Source organism: Podarcis gaigeae, assembly GCF_964106915.1.
Source record: "Podarcis gaigeae genome assembly, chromosome: 9".
In the NCBI taxonomy this organism is placed as follows: Eukaryota; Metazoa; Chordata; class Lepidosauria; order Squamata; family Lacertidae; genus Podarcis; species Podarcis gaigeae.
The window spans coordinates 63,474,933-63,491,423 of NC_139685.1; the positions used below are offsets into that span (position 1 = coordinate 63,474,933).

Sequence of the window (16,491 nt, forward strand, 5' to 3'; positions counted from 1 at the left end):
GTATTTTAATTTAGTTTTTAAGTTATATTTCAATCAACTTGTTTTTATTATTGGTTGTTAGCCACCCGGTCTTGGCTGGGGAGGGCAGGGTATAAATAATTTATTATTATTATTATTATTATTATTATTATTATTATTATTATTATGCCCCATACTCAGTCCAAAGAAAATGATAGGGTACTTAAATCAAATTTAAATCAGTTGGACTTAAATTTAACTTATTTTATCTGGGTCAGGTCCTCTCCAAATATTAAAAATATATGTGTGCACCACCTGGAATGTACATTGCAGCCATTTGCCAAATGGCTTATTGATCATTGTGTTGCCCTTGAGTGCAGCACATTAGTTTTCCCCATGATGGAATGGCATTCAGTTATATGGGAGAATGTCAATAATCTCAGCAGTGTCCTCAACAGCCACCGTATCAGAAGCAGATTTTGTCCTGCCCCTACTGTGTTCAAAATTGTGACCCAGTTGGGTTTTCCCATCAAGCACCAAGAACTAAGTCAGTCAGTAATTTCAGAGATTCACTCACTTCAAACATTCCTATCTACGGTGGTACCTCGGGTTACATACGTTTCAGGTTACATACGCTTCAGGTTATAGACTCCGCTAACCCAGAAATAGTACCTCGGGTTAAGAACTTTGCTTCAGGATGAAAACAGAAATTGCACGGTGGCAGCACAGTGGCGGCGAGAGGCCCCATTAGCTAAAGTGGTGCTTCAGGTTAAGAACAGTTTCAGGTTAAGAACGGACCTCCGGAACAAATTAAGTACGTAACCAGAGGTACCACTGTACATAGATCACCCCTAAAAAAGCTTCTTTTCTACACCCGTTCGCCGTACCGCTTGTAGCCTCCTTCACACAGCCCCCAGCAACGACCAGTCATGCAGCAACACTACAAAGGTCCCACAACACACCAGAGAGGTGCTGGAACTCAGTTCCAGTGAGTTTCAACTGAAAAAAAAGCCTAAGAGTGTCACACTTTTAACCCCAAAAAAGGTGCCAGTACTTTATACCTTTGAGTATCCCCTGAAACAAAAGCACTGCTTGGATGGACAGATGAGCAGACAGACAGACAAATATTCTGTAACTGCTTGATTATCTTAGCAATCTACTTATGCCATAATGTCCCCTAGGCATTGCCCTAAACCAGGCATGTCCAACTTCCAAGAGACTGCGATCTACTCACAGTATAAAACAACTGGCAGTGATCTACCCAGAGTTGTTGAGCTTTCTGTAGGGAGCGAATGTTGCTGAGCTTTTTGGGGGGAGCCAGAGTTGTTGAGCTTTTCAGACATGCCTGTTGGACATGCCTGCCCTAAACCAACAAAGTAACCAATGTGGAGAAAGAGGCCTCTTAGTCTTGGATGTAGTCCCATAAATGGATAATAGCATTGTGTGGGAGAAGAAAAACACACATTGAGCAACCAGTGGGCATGTTCACATCAGGGTGATTATTCACATGATTAGCTTTGACACCTGCAGTCATCTGGTTGGGGTGGATGGGTGGGCACATCTGGCTACCTAATTCCTTCCTCTTCTCCCCGTATATGATTAGCATAAATGCTTGATCAGGGCCAGTGGTGTCCTGTGAAGCATCATACAATTTTCTCTAAAACACATGTCAACTTGCTAACTTGCTCTCTGGTAGCTATTGACAACTAACTGCACCAGCTACAAAATTTATTTTTTACACTAGGAGGTACAGCACTAAAACAGCAGTAAAAGCTTATTGAGGCAAGAGGATGGGAGAGAATAAGACATATATACTTGTATCAGTACCCAGTAATTGTTCAATTGTCATAGTAACATAATCCCACAAATTTCCCAGCTGGGCAAAGTGGCTTCCTATGCAGCACAAAGACATTTGGTAGTAAAATCTTGGAAACATTTACCATATTAATGAGAGTAAATATCTGCTACTATAGTAAATCTCCGGTGCTGCCAACTGGGTCCTTGCTTAAAATGAATTGGAGGCATTGAGACTGAAGCCATGTTCTTTAGTTTCTTAAAGCTTAGAGTCTTACAAAAGCAAATTATTATGGAGAAATTTACAGCTGAGGTTCTTTACTATGAATTAACTTGTTGAAGGGGGACCATGAGGACAACATTTTGAGACTATTCATGTGCTGCCTTTGCCCTTAGGCAACACTGTCTCCAGTTCAAAGGGAAGTTTGCTGTTTCAGATCTAACCTGTCTAGAGTCTTGCCTGAAACGATAACCTGAACCAGAATCCCATGCACTGTTCCAGAGGGACCTAGATCAGTTTCACTTTGTCCAGTATGCCACATGGTCCAGAATCAGGATATGTTGCTTCCAATTTGCCTTGGCCCAACCCAAAGTGAAAGAATGCCCTTGTCCAAAGCTCAGATATAAACTCATATTGCTGGAACCACAACTGGACTATACAACAATGCTGGGTGTTTTCTGGACTAGGAACCTAGAGCAGGTGTGCAGGATCTACATTGGTTTTCCCCTACAACCTTGAGATACACCAACTGGAAGCAGTTCCAAAATAGAAGCTCATGAATTTAGACATAGAATGGAGCATAGGCTTCACCTTGCTCCACTCAGGATCTTTTTATCTAATTGCAGAATTGAAGCTACACATACATACACATACACTCATTCCTGTTTCCCAACAATAACACCCCCTGCCTACTGCCAAAAAACCCCGCTTAGCCTAATTTAGGAGGGAGAAATGCTTTAGGTTTTGGTGGGGTGGTGGTGGTAATTGTTAATCACCGGGAATTGGAAATCTTTGCTGATCCACTGCAAATCACCTGGATATCTACCAAGATAAATAGTTAATATCCATATAATGTAAAAGAAGTGTCCACATTTTCCTCTGATCAATGATCCTCCCACATTTTATATTCAGAACAGCCCTGCAATGTGGATTAGGCTGAGGGACATGGTGTGTACACACACACACTATACATTTAAAGCACATTGCTTAAATCTATGGTACGTACGCAGCGAAAGTGACTAGCTCAAGTTCACCCAATGAGCTTTACAGTGGAGTGGAGATTAGAACAGGAAGTCTCGCCAGTGCTACTCTAACCAATACACCACATAAACTAATGAACTTCTCTGTGCAATAGCTCTTTGCCTGCACAAGACAGCAATAGGAGCCGGGATTTCATGTAACAGATTTAAGATTTTAATTCAGCAGACTCAGCTTTGTGCACATGCATTTTAGCTGAATCACTTTGCTGTGCCCTATCTGTGAAGTTTAATTGTTATTTATTTCCTGCTTATGTTTCTTTCAATTCTGGGGATGAAAACTGTAGCAGAAGAGTTTTTGTATTGTTTCATTTTAGAAAGGATGGTACTGTTATTCTCCCAGTGTTCTGGAATTAGCTGGAATGGACGTTCTTGTGCGGCAGCTCATTAGAAAGTACATTTGACAAAGTTCCATATGGCAGGTGGATTGCTTTCATTACTAGCTATGATTTGGAAAACCACAAAATAATATTTGCAAAGCTATCTGTGCCCACATCTAATGTGGTGCTGAGCCACATTCCAAGTAATAGTACCTAGACAGATGGTCAATTTTACACTAGTCAAATGGACTGAGAATGTAAGTGGAGACTGGGAACACAGAAATTGGATCTGTTGTCCCCCTGCAAATAAAAAGAAAACATGAAAGACAATTCAGTGAAAATATACTTAGCACTTTCTTTAGTGAACTACTAAAACAAGGTAAAGAGGGCAAGAACAGATGCACTTGCAATCTATGGCAGTATTATCAATTTTTACAAGGCTTATTTTTCTCTTCTTCGGTATAGAGTAGTTCAGAATGAAATTAATATGTGTGCTTTCTAAAAATCTAAACAGCACTACTGTTTAAATTGGAACAAACCTCAAAAATGAAATATTGTCTTAGTTACTACATTCCTAATATGAGCAACTCATCCATCATAAATATTGTTTTCATTCCTACTAGAAATACAAATGTTTGCTTGGGATTTTCATTATTATTATTACTATTATTTTGATTGAAGCCACAAACACACAGTTTCCCTTTTCACACTAGCTCATTTGATGACTGACCTTGAAATTGCTTTCATTTATTTGTAAAGAAGAGATAAACAATGTTACATTTCAGTTAAGAAAAAACTTCACCTACTCTTCTATATCACGCTGAAAACTTTAAAAGATAAAATTAGTAACAATTAATCAGTAATGTAGACTGGAAGACCTCAGGGGAGGGATAACCGCACCCCTGCACAATATCCAGTGTTTTATATAGTATTCTGCATAAAAATGCAAACTAGAACAATGATGGGGCAGCTGGCCAGCACTCCCTAGGATACTCGGTATATCAGATGAAGTAATTTTATTTATCCCGTGCCTTGGAAACTGCCAAATGTTAGTTTTAGTGTAGTAAAAATGAACTACAATTTCACTCATAAGGGAAAGGGTTGGGTCCCTACCACTAACAAAACTGGGGTGGGAGACAAATTTCACAATTTCATACTAAACATTTTGCCAATTGGTGTACAAAATGATCCAGTCCAGGGGTTAGGAATCTTTTTTGGCCCAGATCACTTATCTGCCTTCATCTGCATGGGCCAACTTTGACAGGTGGGTGGAACAATCTACTTGTCAAATCTCCTGATGTCTTTTTAAAGTCAGTTGATGATTATGATGATCACTTTCATCCTAAGGGTCCAGCGTGGGTTACAACAGTCTCAAATACAACTTTAAAACAGTTAAAAAACTTATAGTTACAAATAATAATAAAAAATCAATCACAAAAATAGAGTGGGTCCAGAAAATATATCTCTCTGTTTTCAAAGGCCAGGGTTAATAGGTGTACCTATAGCATTTGCTGAAAACTGTATACAGTGGTACCTCAGGTTAAGTACTTAATTTGTTCTGGAGGTCCGTACTTAACCTAAAACTGTACTTAACCTGAAGCACCACTTTAGCTAATGGGGCCTCCTGCTGCTGCCGTGCTGCCAGAGCACGATTTCTGTTCTCATCCTGAGGCAAAGTTCTTAACCTGAAGCACAATTTATGGGTTAGCGGAGTCTGTAACCTGAAGCATATGTAACCCGAGGTACCACTGTACTGTAATGGATTTACCAGACACATTTTTGTGGGGTGTTCCACAACTTAGAGGCTGCCATCAAGAATGCTCTCTTCCAGGCTGCCACCACCCCAAGCTTCTGAGCGTGGTGGAACTACCAAGAAGGCCCTACTCTGCTAATCTCAAGGGTCTGTAGTGAAGAAGGTGGCCCTTCAGACTCGGGCCCAGACTAAGGCCTTAAACACTATTGTGAGCAGAAATGAAATTGTAACCAATACAGTTGTTTTAAAACAGGCTTATGTGTGATCTAACTGAACCCCAGCCAATCATGTGGCCCTTGCATTTTTAACCCATTGAAGTTTCTGAGTCGTATTCAACAGCAGCCCACCATACAGTGCATTGCAATAAACCATTCTGCAACCCTCAATCGTATGGGGAATCCTTTGCTTACGTCTTTCTAAATAATATGTACGTGAAGTTGATTTTCCATCCATTATCAACAGAGCCTTCTTGATGAACATCTGTTTGAAGCACCTGTCCCTACTACTGTGGCCTAATGCTGGTAAATAAAACCCCTTAGGGACCCATTAAAATATTCAATAGACATCACTAGCTGATTTCAAATGCAGCTGTGGACATAAATCCAAACCAGGTGGGGGGAAAGCTATGCATTTTGGAGTACACTCCATTTCTAGTGAAATGACATAGACAGTGTTGCCAATACACCACCTCCCACTGCTTTTTTTTCAGGGGGTACTCAAGGGTATGCAGTACTGGCACCTCTTTTTTGTTGTTAAAAAGTGTGACACTTATTGTAACAACTTCACTTATTGTTCTAGAAAAAAAGCACAGCCACCACCATTCATTGCAAATCCAGCAAAGCTCTGGATGCTTCAACGAGAGAAAATGAGGCAGGGTAGGAGTGTATGGAGAAGAAAACAGAAGTTCTCCAGCCCCTGACAGATTTTGTTTTATACAGCTTGTTGTTGTTGTTGCATTTACCAAAAAAAAATAATACAAAATCATTGAAAATTTTGGAAAAGTGTATAATCTGATTGGGAGTTGTGTTCCAATCTGCAAGCAAGTTCTAGGTTACTGAATTGGGCTGGCCTGTTGTGAAAAGCGGACCAAATAAATTCCTTCTCCATTCTAGTTCAGAGGAGTGAGGTGAAGATGGGATCTTTTTGACTTGATGGGATGTACTCCAGTACATTCCTTGACTCAAGGCAATTCTAGTTATCTCCAATGACTAGAGAACATTGGAACACAAAAGGACCCTGGTCAGTCAGGCCAGTGGCCCATCTCGTTCATCATCCTGTTATCACAGTGGTCAACCAGATGCCTGTGAGAAACCCTCATACAGGACCTGATTGCAAGAGCACTCTTCCCTACTGCAGTTTCTAGCAACTGGTATTCAGAAGCGTAGTACCTCCAACCACAGAGGCAAAATACAGCCATTGTAGCATAGCTTCACTGATACGTCCAGCTCTACCATTAGGTATACTGCTTTAGGGAGCTAATCTGAAGTTTCATGAAAGGGCAGCAAATAAATATTTAATTTATTATTGTACTTTTAATGCCAAGGATAGGTGCTTGTGAGGATTTCTGCCTTAGGTGCCAAAATAACTTGGCTAGACTTAGGTGCTTGTGGGGAGGAGTATTTGCTGCTCTGCCTCAGGCAGCAAAGAGCCTTGGGCTGGCTCTGCCACACAAAAATCTATTATTGGGTCCAAATAATACCACCCTACACTAGATTGTCAACAACCCATCAGCTACTAGCGATCTATGATCCAATTATTTGGGAACCAGGAGTCATGGAAGGAGAATATTGCCGAACACAGTGCATCTACAAGACAAATTGGCTTGGAGTGGATGTTGAAAATTTGAATATATTGATGTGAGCTAGAGTTCCCTTTTGAATTTGAATGGTTAACTATCATGGTTAGACTATGCATAATTATATACCATGCATTTGGACTCCTGTAACTTCTCTTGATCATTTTCTTCCTCCAGGTTCCAAAGCGGCAAACAATGGATTCTAGCATCACTGAAGGGAGAAGGAAGTGAAGTCTTGATACTTTTATGTACTGGTTCTGTTTATCCACACACTAAACTGTTCTCACATACAAAACAGATACACAAAACAACTTAATTGAGCTTGCTAAAAGCATAATTCTAAAATTGGTCGGAGTGTGACAGTGGGTTTTTTTTTAACAGAAATAGAAAAGACAATAAATTAAATTGGAAAAACTGCATAACACAGTAAAGGAAAAAATAGAACATTTCCTTTTTTCACACCTGTCAACAGAATGACATATCTTTGGTTGTACGTGAATGACAACTGTGTTAATAACAATGAATAAATCTGTGCTTCTGAAAGCACTGATTCAGCCCCCTGTATAACTAATAAAGGACTATAGCAATTTATTTGTGGAAAGGAAGTCGCAGAATTGGTGTCAAAAATAGAAAGTTCAATCTCCCGCCAATGCCTAATGGATTTATGCCAAGGCTTTTCTACTCTCAATAAAGGAATATTTCCCATTGATCTTGCCATTGATCATATTGTGGAGCTGCCAGGAGAACCTGCTGAATGAGAAACAACTGGATAAACTTTGATGCATGTGCCAGTCAGGAGCAGATGTACCAGTAGGTTTCAGCTTGTTTTTTTATCTTGATTTTTAAATTGACACACAGAACCAGAGTGAGCAGGCATGCTTCCCTGAAACAGGTTCATACACACAGAGCTCAACACAAGCAACTCTCCTATTTGGACTCTGGGAGAAGGTAAAATAATAATAATAAAATAAATTTTATTTATACCCCACCCTCCCCAGCCAGAGCCAGGCTCAGGGCGACTAACACCAGTAAAATTACAATAAAAACATAATTAAAAGTAGCCCATAGATCAAAACCATAAGGGGAGGGAAACATAAGGGTGAGACTGAGTCCAAACCAAAGGCCAGGTGGAACAGCTCTGTCTTGCAGGCCCTGTGTAAAGATGTCAAGTGCCACAGGGCCCTAGTCTCTTGTGACAGAGCATTCCACCAAGTCGGGGCCAGTACTGAAAAGGCCCTGGCCCTAGTTGAGACCAATCTAACCACCTTGCAACTTGGGACCTCCAAAATGTTGTCATTTGTGGACCTTAAGGCCCTCCGTGGGGCATACCAGGAGGTTTCAATGGTTTCAACTGAGAATATAAACTAACATCTATCTGTCAGTGCATTGCACAAATATTGGGAATAGATCCCTGCATCCATAAATATTGTGCTGCAAAAACCCACAAGCTTCGTTGCCTGTACCTGCAGGTTTGGGTTGCAAGTTATTCTGCATTTGCCACTGGCTTTTAACCCACGTTTTCCCCAAACCTTTCCATACAATCCAAAATGAAGTTGTCTCCTGCACAATCTCCAAGGAAGCCATAGCACATGCACTAGAGAAGACTGCAAGAAGCCAGAGTTGTTTTTAAAGGTTTTACTGTAGCCAATCACCCGGCTGAATAAGCAAGCTGTTTTGACAAGGAAGGGTGGCCTGCTGTTTTGCCAAGCAATCGGCTGCATTTAAAATGTTCCAGGCACGTTCTTGCTGGACATAGTCATCTCCCTGGCCTACTCTATGGTAATAAGATCATAGTCTGTGGTTTTGATGCCATGGTTTTTCTTCCGTCTTGTCACAATGCTGATATCCAATGCCCTTTTAAATGTGTTGAGGGAGGGGGAATTATTGGTTTGCTGTTGCTCCTATTTTCACTGTGTATTTTGTGGTTTTTATATTGTAATTTTATGTTGTGAACCTCCCTGAGATCTACAGATGGTATACAAATTTAATTAAAATAAATAAATGGCACACTTGCCAGATACAGAGCTGAGAATGCATACATTGCACACTGTGTGCTTCCATTATGTCATGAGATGTTTGCATCGGTCATTGCAGGCAAGAGGTAATACAGAGAAACAGAGCAGGGGGCAGCTCTCTGTCCCTTGTAACATCTTAAAATACACTGCAGATCCACCCCTTTTACATTAAATCACACAGTTCGCTCCAGCTAAAATTTGAGCGACAGAAGTTATGGTTGACAACTTCAGAGATTAAACTTTCCAGGCAAGCACTGATGGGGGTATTTCATTTCAGCATCACTCTTGCATCACACGAAACCCTTTCTTTTAAGAGAGACAGCTGTGAGGCCTTAATACCAGATACATTAACTCTTGTACTTATTCACGGCATCCTTAGCTGTGTCGCAAAAGGGAGTTGTAAACTATATTCTCTGAGAAAGGTAGGAGGGAGCTTGTTTGCTACAACATTGTTGTTGTTTAGAAAAGAATAAAAATTAATCTTGCATTATGTCTTCAACGTCTATTTAGGTTCTCTCCAAACAGAATACATCAAAGACGGAAACATTAAGAAATCCTATTATCCTTTTCTATTTCATGTTTGCAAAAAAAAAAGAGAGAAAAGAACAAATGCTTCCAGATGAGTAGCTTGACAGCAGCGAACACATTCAGATCAAATATTACAGTGCCTTTATATTCTGCTTTTAATCTGCAGTGCTACATCATCAGCTGTGTTTGTGTAAAATAGGCTGCTTGAACTTCTTTGCGTGCTTACTTGAAATATTTGCTCTGTCAAATCATGTTATGTCTATCTCTTGAGTGCAGATTTAACTATAATTAAAAGGGACAAAGAACATGGCAACAGACAGAACCCTCCGTCTGTAAATGTAAGTTGCTTCTGCTAAGTCACAAGCAGAGTGGCCAGATGGAAAAGAGGACAGGACTCTTGCATCTTGAACAGTTGTGTGGAAGAAGGAATTCCAAGAGTCATCATTATAGTAAGGACAGGGGGTACAACATGCAGCTCGTTTTGTTGCCAATTAAAAAAATAAAAGTGTTAAAAGTTACACATCCCACATCAGTGTTATGCAGAACCATTGGCATTTTCAGCCGCAGCCAACTACAGCACACAATTGCAACCCAAATCTTCCAATGAAGCAGGAGATATAATGTGAACACTCGTTCTGCTTATTCCCTCCCCAAACTACTGAAATTGGACATGTTCCAGGCCTGTCACACAGCAAGTGGGGATGGGAGGTATGTAGAGCCAGGAAGGACATGAACTGTTGAAGATCTTCCAGTGCTGGGAAGGAGGAGAGATGGTCTAGCAGACGGGTTAAGTTTAGAACAGCTTTCCCCACCCTGATGCCCCTACCCAGATGTTTTGAACTACAACACACATTGTCCCTGAACACTGGCTGCTTGGTGCTGTGGGGAGATGTAGTCTAATAACATCTGGCTGGTTTAGAAGGTTCAAAACATCTGTGAAAACAGTGATCTAGTGAGCGACAGGAAGCTGTCCTTTTAGCTCAGTACTGTCCACATTGATTGGCAGTGGCTCTCCAAGGATTTCAGACAGGAAATATTCCCAGCCCTGCGTAGAGATGCCAGAGATTGAACCAAGGTGAAGCTGATGGTCTGCCACTGAGCTATGGTCATTTCTCCATAGGTTGGTAGAGATATCAAGTCAAATACTTCAGATGCACTGTTGTATTATTTTTCAGCATGATGAGAAGGGATGCAGACCCTTATCTTTATAACACTCTCATTTAGATATCTGGATACACCCATTGGGTAATCTTTAGAATAGATCTTTGGATAGATCTCCAGACAGGTATTAAACGGCCAGTGATTACTACCATATAAAGTAGTTGGTCTACCCTGATCTTCAGATCTCCAAAAATACAACTGTCTAGGGCTAGGCAGTGATTCAAACAGCTGCCAGGAGCAACATTTTGGAGGTACTTTCAAACACTCTACCAATTGAACTAAATGACCAGTTTATGATTCCCAAGGTCACACTGACTCACATCATGCTAGACCTGACACTGTTCCTGTGGAAGGTTTGTTCATTCTAAAGCTCCTCTAAAAACAAACAGTCAACAAGGGGCTGCTAAACTAACCGAATAAAATGAGATCGTTTCCGGAATTTCTTAACTCTTGAAACATATTAAGAACATGGCTGGAATGCACATGCTGGCTGGGGAATAATGGGAGAGCACCACATTAGATACAACTGTCCTAACATGATATCCATTTTACTGCTATGAGACTCCGAATCTCAGTCGTGGGTTTGTATGTTGAACGAAAGATTCCTGCACTGCAGAGGGTTGGACTAGATGACCACCATACCCCTTCCTACTCCACAAGTCTATGATTCTATAAAGGAAGGACACAGTTCCCACCCACCCACAGTGCCAATTAAGAATTCAGCGTTATTAAATACCCTTTCAGTAAATTGTCTCTCTTACTGTTTCTCTGAAGCAATGCACACAAGAACTTTGGCCAGCTTTCAGTACGACTGTATTAATGTGAACTCCAAGGTTGCGGCCCCCTGTCTATAATTTCTAATTACATATAGGCAATTTTGATAAGCTATTCTTATTAGCATAAAGATGATCCTTGGCAAGATGAGACACATTTTTCAAAGTATCAATCTTTCGCCAGATTGAAGGTGATGGATTTTTATCCCCGGTTATCTCTCTCATTAGAACGTGTAAAAGCTGCAACATCTATGAAGAGCGTGACTTATTTCACAGCACTTTCCAGTGCAGATTTTGTTTATTTCAGAAGTCAATTCTGTAGGAAACAGCCCTGCTGTATCAGACCCAAGACTCATCTGGACTGGCATCCTGCTCTCACAGGGCCAACATGATGCCAATGGGAAGCTTGCAAGCAGGACCTGAGTGCAACACTGTTCTCCCCTCTTGTAATTGCCAGCAGTTGGTATACTGTCTCTCACCGTGGAGGAGGAGGAGGAGGAGGAGGAGGAGGAGGAGGAGGAGGAGGAAGAAGAAGAAGAAGAAGAAGAAGAAGAAGAAGAAGAAGAAGAAGAAGAAGAGGAGGAGGAGGAGGAGGAGGAGGAGGAGGAGGAAGAAGAAGAAGAAGAAGAAGAAGAAGAAGAAGAAGAAGAAGAGGAGGAGGAGGAGGAGGAGGAGGAGGAGGAGGAGGAGGAGGAGGAGGAGGATAAATAATCAAGAAGGTGCCTGATTTGTGCCACAAGGAAAAAGGGAATTGTTATTTAAGAAAATGTCTTATAGATGCAGTCAGTTGTACAATTAACACATTTGACAAAATTTAATAGCTGCTAATCTCTAGCAACAAAAAAAGAGAATGGGAGGCATAAAAGTTTAAAAGTCCTCTGTGCTGTGTGCATGTGTGTTGCAGGATCTGGGCAGCGTTAGCTGCAAGAAGGTACATTGGATGAAATGGTTACACAATTTCACGCCGAGACTATAACTGAATGGATGCCGTTCTTTGTATCAGTGAAGGCTAAGATGGGTCCCAGCAATGTTTGTAAAATGGGGAAGGGAAGAATGGCTAGAATAAGTGACAGAATTAGATCAAGGGTAAGATCATTCATATTTTTTAACAGCAGACACTAATGGAGCGGCTGTCCAAAAAAGATATCTGGATTGGCAATGGCACCTTGAAGGCAAGGGAAAGGGGGGTATAAAAGTACCATAAATCCAGTTTTAGCAGCATTTAACCTCCGATTTAAGCATGAGAGGGGAAAACAGCAGTATATTTTATCTCTTGACAATTCACTGCAAGTTTTAGATACAGGCACTTTGAGTTATGAAGAACTTCCGTGTTTTAGGGGTGAGGATAATTCTGTATTGTTTGTATTAGAGCGAAACCATTCGCCGGGTGGGAATCCTTATGTAGTAAAAATGGCACAATCCACAGACACGAGAAACACTCACACAAGAGACATCTTGAGCTCTTTGGACTGCAAGAAATTCCCTCCAGCTCACCTCAGCTCTCTTTGAACTGAAGTGAGCTGGTGGATGAATGATTCAGTGGGAGGGTTGAATCCGAAGACCTTTGAGAGCCTTCCAGCTGTATGATTATTTGCAAGATCATCTTACCCCATATTTGCCCACTCAATCACTTTGATTTGCGGAACTGGCACTGTTACAAGTGCCATATAATATTCTTTCCGCATTTGTAAGAAATCAATCTTTTAGTGTGGCTTAAATTTTGTTGTTGTTTAGGCAAGCCTATCCAGAAAAAGAATGCTAATGTGTTTTAATCAGGCTTTTACCTCATCATTGATTTTTTAATCATGTCTTTGAATGTTTTAAATAGTTGCTTTTAACTGTTTTTTGTTTTGTTTTTTTTACTGATAATTTTATTGTTTCATTCATTTTGTAAACCACTTTGAGGCTTTGTTACAATCAAGCGGTATGTAATTCTTGTGAAATAAATAAATAAATAAAATAATTATTCTATGAAAAACCTCTTTCTCCATTTTTATTTCATAGCTGCATGCAACAAAGCACTCTCTGATGTGCTACCCTAAAAGGTAAAGGTAAAGGGACCCCTGACCATTAGGTCCAGTTGTTGCCGACTCTGGGGTTGTGGTGCTCATCTCGCTTTATTGGCCGAGGGAGCCGGCGTACAGCTTCCAGATCATGTGGCCAGCATGACTAAGCCGCTTCTGGCGAACCAGAGCAGCGCACGGAAACACTGTTTACCTTCCCGCCGGAGCCGTACCTGTTTATCTACATGCGCTTTGGTGTGCTTCCGAACTGCTAGGCTGGCAGGAGCTGGGACCGAGCAACTGGAGCTCACCCCGTCACGGGGATTCAAACCACCGACCTTCTGATTGACAAGTCCTAGGCTCTGTGGTTTAACCCACAGCACCACCCGCATCCCTATGTGCTACCCTAGCCATGGTCAATACCTTGCAGTGAAAATCTATATCTAAATGTACAAACATCCCTTCCAGATAAGCTCGAAATTCCATTGGCTCCAACAATGTTTTCAGCAGTGGCCAGCTGGATGCTTTGGGAGGTTTGTGAAAAAGGCATGGAGACAACAGACCACCCCTATTGTTTTGTGGGAGTGTTGCGGCTTAGTAGAGCATCTGTTCTGCATGCAAGAAGCCCCAGGTTCCTCAGCATCTCCAGGTAAACACCCTCTTAGGTGCTATTTGTTAATATTATTTATTTAATTTTTGAATCACTTCCTAGGAAGTATTCCAATGGGCTTTCGTAATGCAATAAAATATATATTAACAGGTTTTTAAAAAATAAAATACACATATAAAAACAATTTCAAATCCAATGCAGATACTAACTGAGATACAGACAAAATCTCCCCCTTGGAAGGTTTCTTGAAAGAGGAGAGTCTTTAACAGATGCTGAAAAGACAATGGATAATTTGCCTGGAGGACATTCCAAATGGTAGGCGCCACCACACTAGAGGCCTAATCCTGACTTTGTGCAGAATGGACCTCCTTATTGGCATTTGTAGGATTTCCTCTTCTGTAGAACACAGTGATCAGCTGGATATATAAGCAATGAGACAATATTTTAGGTACCCCAAGCTGTATGGGGTTTTGTATGCCAGTAGTACCACCTTGAACTTAACCAAGTTGCTAATAGGCAGCTAGTGCAATTCTTTCAACAGCAGTGTAATGTGATGGCAATATTCTGCCCTAGAGTAGGGTTACCAGACATCCTCGGTTCCTGTCCCTGGAATGTCCCCAGATTTTAATTAATGTCCCTGGATTTATGCCTGGGGACTTCCGGCGAGGCAACATGGCGGGCGCCATGGCAGCGAGCAGCACCAGAGGTCCTGGCCATGTCAAAGTTCCAGCCAGCCAATCTGCTGGCTGGATGGTGGGTGCTATTTAAACCAAGGCGCGGGCCAAAGAACTTCCTTCTGGCTCATTTTCTTGATCAACGCTTGCCCCGAACTCGGGCAGACCCCATGGTGCTCTTCTGCTGCGGGCTGTGAGAGCCCAAGTTGGGGGGGGGGGGCGAGCGAGGCGCTGAGGTGGTGCAGAAGAGGAGGAGAAGCATAGAAAAGAGCTGTGTCGTGTTGTGAGACAGAGAGAAAGAGAGAGAGAGAGAGAGAGAGAGAGAGAGACGGAACAGAGGCACAAACAGTGGCATAGCGTGGGTTGTCAGCACCCGGGGCAAGGCAAGTAATTTGCACCCCCTAACCCGTGGATTTGCGCCCCCTAACCCTAACCCCCAGATGTTGCGCCCGGTGCGGCCGCCCCCCCCCCGCACCCCTCACGCTACGCCACTGGGCACAAAAGCGAAGGCTGAGGGGGAAATGGGGCGGGCGGGTGCCTTTGCTTTCTTTTCCTCCTCTCCCTCCAACAGCCGCTGTGGAGATAGTGAGTTTAACGGGGGGCAAGGAAGGGCTGTGTGTGGGTCCGCTGTTTGTCCACCTCTGGTAACGAGACACCACCACCGCCAGTTAAATCTCCATAGAGACTGCACTTGCCCTCCAGCAGTCTCCCGGTTATGGGAAGCCAGTGCCTTCTGAGTGTGTTTTAATGCGTGTTTTCCCAAGACCAGTGAGCGCCTTTACTCGATCTTTCTCCCCTTCCACCACCAACCTTGTTTTTTGGGCGTTTGTGTGTTTGTAGAAGGGCTTCTCCGCCTGCCTTGTGTCTAACTGTGCGCACAACAACTTAGGGGCCTCCCTCCCAAAAAACAGCTCAATAACTCTGGGCAAGCCTTTCCTAAAATAAAGCATGAAATTCAAAAAGAAAAAGAAAAAAAGTGTCCTGGGATTCCTTGAAAAAAATCTGGTAACCATATGACCTATGCTGCTTTCCTAGGAATCTGGCACTGTGTTTTCAAAACACAACATACTCTTTTAATAAGCTGTCCTGATCACAGGGGACTTGCTATCCAAAACCACTTCACATTGCTGTTTCGGGATTAATAGTTTCTTGTTTGTGTAGTCCACTTAATGCTATTTTTCCCTCTTAAAGATAAATAAATTAGAAATTAGGTTCACGGGTGTTTTATCTCTGCACGTTAGCCAGCAAAATGCTACTTGTGTTGCAGAAACATAAGGAGCTTTTGTGTTATGTGACAAAACACTTTCCTAGCTTTAAGTATGAGCTGTGTTTCTGTTGCAAGTTTAAATAATAATAAAAAAAAAACACCCAAGCATTTTGTCAGTGTAAGTGACTATCCCTGGCAAAAGCAATTTCTGGCTTTCCATGCAATGTCTTCTGCAGTTACGTCTTCAAGCCAGGACGCAAAATGCTGTAATAGTTAAGAAACTGTCTAAGCATGAAGATTGCCACCTGCTGGCCATCTGCTATACTGCAACTCACACTTCAACCTTTCAGCCTCTCTATGCAGTACCCTTGATTGGATGGAGAACAAAGTTGTACTACAAGGGAGCTGGCAATTTTGGATTCATAAATTGAAAGTTGGACATGCTTGATAAGCACTGTATTGCAGTGGTTATTTGATTAATTATGGAATATAATCAGGACACAAATAGCTGATTATAGCATGCAATCAAGTAACCTGGCTCTCTCTCTCTGCATGTGTGTTTCCTCTAAATTAACAACTGAAAATGACACACATCAGTGGCAGCAAAATTGAGAATCACATGTAATAATAAAAGCAGGTTGGC

The 16,491-nt window shown here is 41.8% G+C and overlaps 1 protein-coding gene across 7 annotated transcripts in view; it reads right to left on the reverse strand.

Moving 5' to 3' along the window:
* CCSER1 (coiled-coil serine rich protein 1) overlaps positions 1-16,491 on the reverse strand; it is a 691,921-nt gene that overhangs the window by 376,536 nt on the left and 298,894 nt on the right. The window lies entirely within an intron of this gene.